This window comes from Cupressus sempervirens, chromosome 11 (genome assembly GCF_028749045.1).
Source record: "Cupressus sempervirens isolate cs-2001-9-10 chromosome 11, ASM2874904v1, whole genome shotgun sequence".
Lineage (NCBI taxonomy): Eukaryota > Viridiplantae > Streptophyta > Pinopsida > Cupressales > Cupressaceae > Cupressus > Cupressus sempervirens.
This window is the reverse complement of record NC_143128.1, coordinates 485,594,347-485,604,860: the sequence shown is the minus strand read 5'-3', so window position 1 is coordinate 485,604,860 and position 10,514 is coordinate 485,594,347. Positions and strand designations below refer to the sequence as shown.

The window sequence follows — 10,514 nt, the reverse complement described above, 5'->3', positions numbered from 1 at the left end:
TTTTTGATCATAAGAAAATTCTACAAAAATCTTGCAAACATCTTAAGGTTGTGAGGGGATCATATAGAAAGAGTCTCATCCTAAACCCAAAGTACGAGCATCCTCCCTTTATTATAGTGAGGGAATGGAATGAGTTCATTTTGGATGCAAAGGAGAAAGGGGATGGTCGACGAGAAATTACACTAGCAAATGCAAGAAGGTATGCAATAGTATTAACTACTAGTAAATTAATGTCATAATGCACTAATTAGTATTGATCTTTATATATATATCATCTAACATATTTCAAAATTTTCATAGGTTGTAGGACACATCAAAGGCAACAAAGGCTAGGATGGAAAAGATTGGGCAGCACAGACTTGGCTCTGGGGGATATTCTAAAATCAAAGCACGAGTTGTAAGTAGCAATAAATGAATTGAAGAGAAAAATTATTTATAAAATGAAAATAATTTTGTTAATTAATTAAAAAATGTAGGGCACTGATTTTAATTTGGAGGCCACAGAAGAACACAAAAGAATTGCCTTCAAGCAAGGCCATGCAACTTTGGCTGAATGTATATGGCAAGCTTCCATTGCCCCAACCAAATAGTCTCTCACATCATGTGATAGGTAAATATGCCAAAAAATATATTAGAAATTGAATACTTGAGCAACAATCTATTTCATAATAATGTGCATGGCATTGCAATGCAGCCTATTAATCGTGACACAAATCATACGTCGCATCATGAAGCCCCTAATGTACATCATATTGTCTATGGAGGTGCTCATTTTCTATTTAAAACTAATTATTTAATTATCAGTACAATTTAACATCTTTAATTGAACTTGGTGTAACCTTTTTGTGTATATTTTAGAGGATATAGAATCATGTCATGCTGAACGAGTGCTAGAGGATGTTCAAATTGATCAGCAGGTAGATCATGTCACACATTTAGGTAAAGAAAATCTATTTATTGTTCTTTTAAATTAATTTTTTTATTTATAGTTCTTTTAATTAAATAAAAACTTGTAATTCACCAATATAAAATGGTGTGAATTTAACTCATCAAGTACTTGTTATTGTAGTAGACCCCCCTTTGGTGCAGCAGCCTCATGTTCCTAAAGAGATGAGGAGGAGACATGCATTGCAATTAGAACTAGTAGAGGAGGGGGATGACGAGGAAATTGATATTCCTCTTAGAAATTTCATGAAAATAAAAAACAACAAGAAAGCCAAAAAGAAATGATTGTTGTGTGTTAATGAATTTTATGTGTTAATGAATTTTGTGTTAATGAATTATTCATGAATGACTTACTCATGAATGTTGCATGTTAATGAATTTTGTGTTAATAAATTATTCATGAATGTTGTGTTTTAATGAATTTTATGTGTTAATGAATGTTATCATGTGATTATAATGATTGAATGTTATATTTCAAAAATGGATGAATGAATGAATGTTATTAAATATTAATGGGGAATTTAGAGTGGGGGGGGGACAAATGAGCTTCCACCTTCATGTGGTTGGCATTGTTTAGTAGAGAATATTAAACTATTCTCAAAACCAAGTGAAGCTCAAAATTTAAAGATAAGCTTATACTTAATAGTGACAACCAATTAGCAAGTCCAAATGAAGTTCTTCATTATAGGTACCTTTTTAGTTTTTAAAGCACAATTTCATGTTTTAATATTGTGTAGTTTTTTTCTTAAGTCAAAGTATTATTTTACTATAAGAACATAATTAATGACCACTTTAGTAACTATTCTAACATCACTTTATGAAAAATCTTGTTTAGGCAAAGATGGTAGTAAGTGGTGTTGTCTATTCCTTGGGAGATTGGATTGCATAGGTTTGTATCTCAAAATCATTTGCATGTGGTAGAAATGCATACTTACAACCATTTCATTCTACATTTAAAAACATTGATGACACTCTAGACACAAAATAATGCTCATGTTATTGACTTAACAGTGTTATGAAGGCAAACCAATTTTTGAATTTGAATAAACCTAGATGTTCAGATCTGGTCTCCTTGGATTTAGCCTTCATGGTTCTTTGTCTCATTATTACTATCATCCTGGTGAGGTAACACCTTTTCCTTCTTTCTTAGTCTCTTACAATTCATACTTGTTTAATTTGAATAATTTTTGAGTTCCTTGCAAAAAGGGTATGAAAAAAAAATATGGTTATACAGGCTCTATTTCCTTTACTTGAACTTGATGTTATGATTTATCATTTGAAAATTTATTATTTTGATGTTGAACTTGAAGCATATGATGATACGATGGTATGATCATGATGCTATGATTACAAGTTTATGGTGTTTTTGTTGTTTATATGATATTATGTGACATTCTAATCTAGATTCATGCTTATAGCCTATATCCATTCATAATGTTTATCCAAATCATCCCTTTGTTGCTACATCTTTGCTATCAATTTGTCTGCCATCTTCTATTGAGAGTATGGAGATAACTAAGATCAAGTTTCATGAACTTCTAGAACTTACTTCCTCTATGTGGACCTTGTGTGAGTAGACATGCAAAATTTGAAGAAGGATTTAGATGAGCTATACTCTAAATTGATGCCAATCTGAAGTAGATATTTGGCTATGATATCATAAGAACCAAAACTCCTTGGTGCAGGTAGTGCTATCATTGTACCACTCTGAAATAGGTAGAAATACTATTGACACACTTTTTGGACCATAGTTGACATCAATGACAAGTTTGAAATTAATGGAAACCCAGCATACATATTTGCATCAATACCCCCCTTTTTCATTTATGAAAACACTTGTGGACTCTTCAAAACGTCATATATTTCTCCCCCTTGACATCAAGGACAAAGGGTGTCCTCTAAAACACTGTATGGACTTTGTGTTACCATACATTACTCCCTTTAATATGAAAATTCATATCTATAACTAGACCCACATATCCTTCTTTAGACCCACATATCCTTCTTTGCAATTCATGACTTCAATATTTACATCAACTTCCCTTATCCCTGTCGATTCCCCCTTAGGGAATGCACCCAAAATGAATGCAATAGAAATCAAAACTATATTCCTCATTTGTCAATGTATATACAGATCCAAAAATGTCTTACAACCAAAGTATGGTCTTATACATTAGGTTATATGCCATTATACTATATCTTCAACAATCCAACAATAGATTCCCATTAGGAAGCACCTATTGTTTTGTACAGGTTACAAGATTGATATATACCAATTCTAGTTTTGCTCTTTTAGCATTAGCATCGAATGCACTCCACAAACTGTGGAAATGGCCACAAAATGATGGGAATCCATCCAGAAAGGTGATGCTCTTAATTTGGAAAGAATTTATTTGTGCTTCTTAGAAAATTGTCTTTTAAGTGACTAAGACAGTGATCTTCTCTACAATCTGCTACCAATCTTCAACTACAAATGGTAGCTAGCTAGTGGGATTGTGATGACTAATGATATCAGTGCTATGAATCTAGAAGAATTTGATGCTTGCATAGCTTTGTTTGAGAATGATTCCTATGTAATGTCTGCCTCTAGTGGAAAGGTCTCCTTGTTCAATATGATGACATTCAAGGTGCATCTTTTGAAAATGTGTTCCTCTTCAACATGACTATTGAGCTGGTCAATTTAGAAGTTATATTCTTACTTTGGTTCCTTATCAAGTTTTTGGTTTCCTTTTTTCAACCAAAGTTTTGAGAAAATATTTTGTGGCATGCTTGCTAATGAGTGTTTATAGCAGGTTATGACTACCTTCATGGCAACTCCTCCTACAGCTACTTTTCTAGTTTTTCACCCTTAGGATAATAACATCATTGCAATTGGGATGGAAGATTCAACAATCTGAATATACAATTTTTGAGTAGATGAGGTGCGATCAATTAGTCTCTTTCTTGCTCACTCTTTTAATGCATCATTAAAAATGATGACTTCTAACTTGTGTCTTTTCAAAACTTGTTTAAACTAACTAGCTAAAAATGAAGCTTAAATGCCACCAAAAGAAAATTATAGGCTTGGCATTTTCACACACTTTGAATGTATTGGTATCTTCTAGGGCCAATGCCTAGGTTTGTCTTCTTTTTTTATATCCATTGCCATCTCATTTTGTACATTCACATGTTTATAGATTCAAATTAGTAAATGTTTGGCCAATGTTCTGGCAGCTCTATTTCTGGAGCATTGATAGATGGGAGAAGCAAAAGTCAAAATTTTTACAACTACAGACAAGAAGATCATCACCACCAGTAGGGGATACAAGAGTACAGTTCCATAATGATCAATTTCACTTATTGGTTGTTCACGAGAGCTAGCTTGCTATTTATGATGCTTATTAAGTTTGACCATTTGCATTATGTAAGTATTTCTCAGCAATTGAGAATTCAAATTTAGTAAGTGATAATGATATAAGCTACCTTCTCTATATGAGTGTAAACTGATATCACATTTTTTTGTACTATAGTGGACACCTCATGATTCTCTATCTGCTCCCATTTCAAGTGTGGTATATTCATGTGACAGCCTTCTTGTAGCTACATGCTATTATGATGGTGTCATTGGAGTATTTGATGCAGAGAGCTTGAGGCCACGCTATCATATTGCACCTTTTGCATATTTAGCTTTAGGCATGAATAGGTAAGTTGGCCAAGGGAGGCAAAAATTATGTTATGTATGAATAAATGGATCCCCAAGTATTTTATGATTTAACTCAAAATGTATCCTTTGATTATTCATGTAGTGTCCATCCTCTAGTAATTGCATCACATCCATCTAACTCAAATCACTTCGCTCTTGGAATGACTGACGGAGGAGTTTATGTCATTGAGCCTTCAGAATCAAAAGGAAAGTGGGGTGTGGGACCTCCTCAAAATAATGGTACCATTTGATCAAATCCAACATTAACTTTTGTGAAGCCATTATGGATGCAAATGAACTACAACTAGTGAGGTTTCAATTTTAAGGCAATTTTTGTTTCTATAGTATAGTTCAATTGCTAGAAATATTTCATCTAGAGGTGTCAATTGATAGATTATTAACTTTTCATGTCATTTTCTACTTTGGTTGGGTAGTTCTCCTTGTATTTGTAAATCTTGTTGTGGTCTTTAGCCTAATGATAGTTTGGTATTACATCTAGGGCGATAACTTTGCATTAAAGAAAACATCAAGGGATAATATTTGGATTGTGGATATTTGTAAATTATGTTGGTTTTAGACATAGTTAGATTCTAAGTAGCTTCCCTCTACAATTTGAAGAACTATCATACTATTTTGTTTTTTTTTGTTATGAAAGTGACAAATCAAAACACTATTAGTTTTTGGTAAGTTTGTTGGAGACAAGACACAAGAAATTATGATTCCAAGAAAAACATCTTATCACATTTGAGTTTGGACTATGATATTATGGACTATGCATAAGACTTCTTGTATAGAAGTCTCTAATGCCCTGAAACATTTTTATTCATGAATGAGGCCAAGGTTGAAAAAATTGAGACTAGGCTAGCCAAGATCTTCCATGAATCTACCTTGAGCTAATCCTTTAAAAATGCCACTTAAGCTTCTAGCTCCTTAGCAATCTCTGTTATCCATATGTATGGCATTTTTTTCTTTGATTCTATCCACAAAGTTACTACGTTCCAAACTTGGTGGTAGGAAAGAGCTAATAGGATCAATTATTGATTACATTTTAATATTATTTCTTGGATGCTCTTGCCAAGGAATTGATCAACAAGTAGCCAAATAAGGGGTTATAGTTATTTATGCACTCTTATGATGATGTGATTGGGACTGTAAGTTTTTTTTGTCACATTTATCTATTTGAAAAATAGAGATTAGTTAGTGTTATTGGCTTTCATTCTTGATAAATAATTCTTGCCTAATTTTATTTTTCCCTACAATCTTCATAAGCAATGGTGTCTCAAGAACCAAAATTTAGATAGGTTGTACCAATTATTGCAAAGGCTTTTCTCTCATAGGAGCATTCTAAACTACACAAAATTTGATTCTAAAGCATAATTGCTCAGTGGAGACTTAGGATATCATGCACATTTCTTCCTCCTTCCCATTGTTTTGTATGAAATAAATCATGTGATGAACAAAAAAATGGTGTGGAGGTAGAAATGTGCATGATACCCTGAGCGTCATGCACTGAGCAATTATACTTTAGAATCAAATTTTGTGCAGTTTAGAAGGCTCCTATGAGAGCAAAGCTTTTGCAATAATTGGCACAGCCCATCTAAATTTCTACCAAGCATTGGTCTCAATTTTGATGACCATTTCTTCCCTTTTCTGTCAAATGTATGGTACCATCGTAGAAAATTAAGGGGTCTTGGTCACAATTTTGACGCTGGTTGGTACATTCTGTCATCCATGGTATGGCACCACCATAGAAGATTAAAGGGATCTTGGTTGTAATTTCGATGATGGTTGGTCATTTTTGCCATCGAAGGTTTTTCTTCACCATCAAAAATGTCAAGGGGTGTTTGTCAAAATTTTGACTAGCGATGGACACAAATGAGGAAATAATAGTTCAGGCTAGACTAAGGAAATCAACAAACCTCCCATCGGTAAGTTGACCTTTTTAAAGTCAAAATTTTGACACATAATGACTGTGACAAAAAAACAACTAAAAAAGATCAATGATAGGTTTAGTTGTCTATTCAACCAACTTTGGTCAAAATTTTGACCTTTTCTTGTCAAAATTTAGGGCTAAATTTACTAGTGTTAGAAGATGAGAAATGTGAATGATATCTAGAAGAATCATGGTGAGACTTGGAAGCTAAGGAATATTTGGAAGAGGGATATTGTGATATGATATAGCATATGATCCTAGCAAGAATGTCTAATTTATTCCCTTTTTCCATCATTTTTGTCGCAAAGTTAGCATCCATATATCTATTGTAGTAGCAACACTTTTCAAATTCAAGAAGGAGGTCGAGTTCATCTAAGCTCAAATGAGGATCCCTAACAAGATATTCAAGATCCATGGTTCTAGAAGAAGAAGAATCAAGCATGGAAGAAAAGAAAGAGTGAATAGAAGAAGGTAGACTATAGGATAATAGGAGGAAAAGAATCAAGAAAAAATGAAGAAGAGGAAGAATGAAAATGGGAGACTAGAAAGACATCGAAGATGAAGAAGAAAGAAGACCAAGAGTCATTTTGTGAAATTTGATACCATTTGAGTTCATTTGAATGTTGAGAAACATGTAATAGCACTTGTAACCAACATGAAAGAAAAGATACTAGTTGATAGGACAACCCTAAGAAACGTCGGTACCAAACTAAGATAGTAAAAGTACTCACTTGTCCAAAAGAGAAATGATAAGATAAAATATTGCAATAGGCATAAACCAACATTGCCACAAAAGTCCCCACAACTTTAGGTGAATACCCTAGCACATATGGACTAGGAGGATGATTTACCCAAATTTTTATTAATTAAAATTGAATTTTGATGAAAGTAGATGGACAAAATATTACTAAGACTCTCCAAGCATAATATCAAAGAATCCAAGGTATATCTTTCTCAACAAAGATGATCTCTCATTCACCAACTCCAAACACTATCTCTTGTGAAATAAATGATTACTAATTCAAGAGGTCAAAGTACAATAACTCAAGGTGCAAAAAAGTTTCTAACAATGGGGTAAGTAGCCTAATCTAAACTAGATCAACCTAGGTAGATTGGAAATAATATGACGAAAAAATAGTTTGATGGTAAATTCTTGACTAAGGAACTCTAATTTTATTTGTTTTAAATGTCCAACTAAGTGTATCAATAGATTTTTAATCATGAACTAGGCACACAAGACAGAAATCAGAGATTTCAAGCAAATATCTTCAAACAATGAGAAAGGGACAAAGAAACCTTGCACATGAACAAGAATAGTGTTGTAGTAGCAATCTATTCCCTAGAACCACTACTCTGTATGTTCTCAAAATGTTTTCTAATCACACACATATTCCTAGAACAGAAAATTTGGTAGCACTATGGTTCTTAGTAATGTTCAACTCTACAGCTTTTGCAATCTAGAGTGGGCAAAATCCAATCCCAGTGCACCAAGGTTTTGACATATTCCAAGAATTGAATCGATCAGAGATACTAAGGAGATCTGATAGCCCAAAAAAAGACTACACCCATGAGGATTTCCCCCACAAGGACATTTATATAGCAGTTACTACTACCATGTCAAAAATGGTTATTACCGCTTGAGGTATCATCCATTTGGTTGACCCAATAAAGGCAATGTCCACTATGGTTTAACCCTCTCTAATCAAGGAAGACTCACAAAGTTGTACCACATGGGGACTTAGTTTGGATTCAAGAGCTCCAAGTTTTAATGTGCCCAAAAGGGAATAGAGCATACTTCTCTAGCATCTTCACCTTACCCAAACATAGCAAACAAGATTCTTTGACATGCTAATTTGAAATCACCTCACCAACTTTTTGGAAAATCCAACAACAAACACCACCAATCTCAAAAGAGAAAGTATTAATGGATGTTGAGCACAAATCTAAGCGGAATAGTGAGATAATAACAAATATCCTTCCTTACTTACAAGGAGATCCATCGTCAAGAGGAGCTTCGCATGTAAAGCAAGAGAATGAAGTTCAGTCTCTCAAGATCTCCCAAATAGTGTTCATAGGACCTAATTACTATGTGAAACACATATGTAAGCAAATCTAGATCCAATTTTAGATCACCAAATAAAGTGTGAATCTATAAAAGCATGTAAAAGCACTCAAACCAAACACATGAGAGGGTTTATTTTACTTCCAAATCCAAATATCATAGAGATCCAACAAAATACTTGGTAATCCTTGCAATGCCTCTTTTCTCTATTGTACCTTTTGTTTACGCTTGAACGCTCGCTCGCAATGAATAAAACAACAAGCAAACACAAGATATGCAATGTATATCCAATTTATGCAAAACTAAGGTTAGATCTAAAAATTTAATTTTTAAGAGTGATAATAATCAGCAAATAACCCAAATAAAAACTCACATCATGCATTGATCCATTGTAAAATTTAAATGCAAGCTATTCATTAAATGCCCTTTTTTTAATTAATTTTTGACCTAGTCATCAAGATTAGACCTATATGATATGAATTCAGATCTAAAACCCTAAATACAAAAAATTGACCCCTATCAAAAATTAGAGAGCTCTCTAAAAATGTTAGAATTTTGTAAATATCTTTTCATTTGTGCCCTAGGGAGCCATTTTGTCAAAACAGACTAGTTTTTGCAAATTGAATTATTGAGCCCTAATATGATCTCTAAAATCAAAACACAAAGAACCAACTTTGTTTAGAATTAAGAGAGCTTTCCAAAAATGTATATTTTTTCAAAAAAAATTTAATTTTCTCCATATAATGATTATTCATTAAAAATAAAGAAAAAAATTATAAAAAATTGAAAATACGTCAAAAAAATCTAAAAATTGGACTAAAGCTTTTTTGATATGTTTCCACTTCAAAAAAAATTCAAATTAAAATACCTAGATTTTTGGGAGATATGATCAAATCTTTTAGATCTAGGGTTTTTTAATCTCCAAACAAATCCATACAAGCAAGTTATATCTAAAAAGTCCAAAACCAACAAGTAAAGGTGGGTTGCCCCATGGTGGATGCCAAAGATGTATGTCTAAAATGTGAGCACACTTCTATGAGTCATTATATCTAAGATTTCTCAAAAATTAGGTCTCAAATGGTGGCTCATAGCTCTCTATTCATGGAGTGCAAGGGTTTGTAATGGAGGCCCTCAGTTTGACCTAGTTTGTGCCCATGCAAGTACATCATGAAACAAGATATTCAAGGATCCAAAATGCATGCAAATGGAGATGAAAACTAATTTATATGATAACAATGAAAAGCAATGTAAAAAAAGAAACCTAATCTATAAAAGGAAATAACAATGTAATATTAATCTATGAAAACAAATATGGATCTAAGCTAATATGAAAATACAAGGATGAAACCTCATGATGGAAGCCACAGATGCATGAGAGAAGAAGACAAGAAGATAGAAATTTTCAACAAAAAGTTTTAGTATTCAAACTCCTTCAAAAATCACTCTCCAAATCTGCAGCATAACAATAGCATAATAATGGATGTCAAAAATGAGGAGAGGACTCTCCCTTATAAAGAAAAATGTGGTGATGGGAAGCTTCTCACAACCAATATGGGATAATAGAGTTTGATCATGTGAGACAAAATTCCACCAATGAGAAAAGAGGAGGAAAATTAAATGAGGGAAGGAAAAAAAGAATTTATTTAATTAAAAGGGAGCAAGTTCTTTTAATTAAATAGGAAATATTTAATTAAATTAAAAGATGGGTTTTTATCTTAATTAATTAAATGTGAATGAATTATTTAATTAAAAGAGAGGTTTTCTTTTAATTAAATAGGGACTTATTTTATTTAATTAAAAGGGATATTTTCTTTTGATTAAACAAGACTTAGGATAAAATGATCAACCTTAGAAATGAAATAATTGAATTTGATCACGGAAATTTATTTAAA

The 10,514-nt window shown here is 32.7% G+C and overlaps 1 pseudogene; it reads left to right on the top strand.

The window, feature by feature from the left end:
* Positions 1–688: 688 nt before the first annotated feature.
* Positions 689–4,878, top strand: LOC149530489 (protein TOPLESS-RELATED PROTEIN 2-like; annotated as a pseudogene).
* The last annotated feature ends 5,636 nt before the right edge of the window (positions 4,879–10,514 follow it).